Below are 1,662 nucleotides of genomic sequence, written 5' to 3' on the forward strand. Positions count from 1 at the left end.
GGGTGTAAAACTTCACAGGGGGTCCTGGGAACAGGTAAGACGTGTAGGTCCCTCTGAGCCTCATTCGCCTTCCTAGAAATCTGAACCTCGGGCAAAAGTTGGATACAAGAAAAAGCAATGCGTTCGGGAACTTTACTTCCCAAAGATTAGAAATAAACCAGGTGTTCAAGAGCAGCAGAGGCCGAACCTTGTTAATTACAATGAATGATCCGTTTACCACACATGGGGAATGCACTTTTCATCCAGTATCTCATTTTGTCCTCAAAACAGCCCTCGCGGGTACATACTATGAGTTCTTCCTCATCTGCAGAGAGGCAAGTAACTAGCCTGAGGTCACATTATACAAACAAAAGAACTGTTATAATTGACAGAATTAATAATTTTAGAGACGGTAGATTTACTTGCCTGTATTTTAACTGGTGAAATCTGATTACTCTTTGGGAGACAGTGTAACTCAGGGCCGGGCTCCAAAAACGAAGTAGCAAGAGGGACCAGATAGGTCAAGTAAATGAGTGTAGAAGGCCAGGCGTACCTAAAAGGGAGGGGTGAGGACCCCGGGGAAATGAGATCTAGCCTAACTGGAGCAGCTGCTACCAGTCTTTGGTATTGCCATGTTTATTTTTCAGGATTTTTATGTGACAACTCCCAACTTTTTAATATATTAGCAGCTCTGCTTGTTTTCTACTGCTGCAGTAACAAGTTACCACACACACCTGGTGATCTGAAACAGTTTGTTATTCACAGTTGTGGAGGTCAGAAGTCTGAAATAAGTCTACTAGGTGAAGATGAAGGTGTGGGCCTGGCTGCATTTTTTTCTGGAGGCTCTACGGAAGAATCTTGTTTACTTGCCTTGTCCAGCTTCTCAGTCATTTATGGTGAGTCGCGCCCTCTTCACATCACTCTGATTTCTTCAGTACTCACATCTCCCTCTGCTCTCTTCTATTCCAACTTTCGAGGACCTAGTGATTACATTGGGTCCTTCCAGGAAACCTGGGATAACTTCCCCATCTGCAAAGTTAACAGGTTTATATATTCCAGGGACTAGGATGTGGACATCTTTGAGAAGGGTACTGTTTTGCCCACCAGAGTAACTAATTCTGATTTTAAAAGTATTGTGTGCCAAAAAAAAAAAAAAACCCCACGTGTGAGACAGCATCCATAAGGCTTTTCTTTCTTCCAGCTCGGTGTCCAAGAGGGCAGACTTGAGTCTGACTGCCTGGGTTAGTTAGTTAGTGTTAGTCGCTCAGTTGTGTCTGACTCTTTGTGACCCCATGGACTGTACCCTGCCAGGCTTCTCTGTCCATGGAATTCTCCAGGAACGAATACTGGAGTGGGTTGCCATTTCCTTCTCCAGGGGATCTTCCTGACCCAGGGATCAAACCCAGGTCCCCTGCATTGCAGGCAGATTCTTTACCACTGAGCCACCAGGGAAGCCCAATGGTAATCTTACCTCTGGTTTTATTTTGTCCTCCTGTTTCTTTTTCTGACCTTCATTTGCCCAGATTTCCTCACTTTTAATTCTATCATAATTGTAACATATGTTGTTTTAACACCAAATCCTTTGTGGATCAAGATAGGTACTGTGTTTTAAAGTGTTATTATAAAAGGACATGTGATTTAGTGATGATCACTGAAGGATTTTCACTAAAAGTGACTCATGTA

This window comes from Bos indicus x Bos taurus, chromosome 18 (genome assembly GCF_003369695.1).
Source record: "Bos indicus x Bos taurus breed Angus x Brahman F1 hybrid chromosome 18, Bos_hybrid_MaternalHap_v2.0, whole genome shotgun sequence".
Lineage (NCBI taxonomy): Eukaryota > Metazoa > Chordata > Mammalia > Artiodactyla > Bovidae > Bos > Bos indicus x Bos taurus.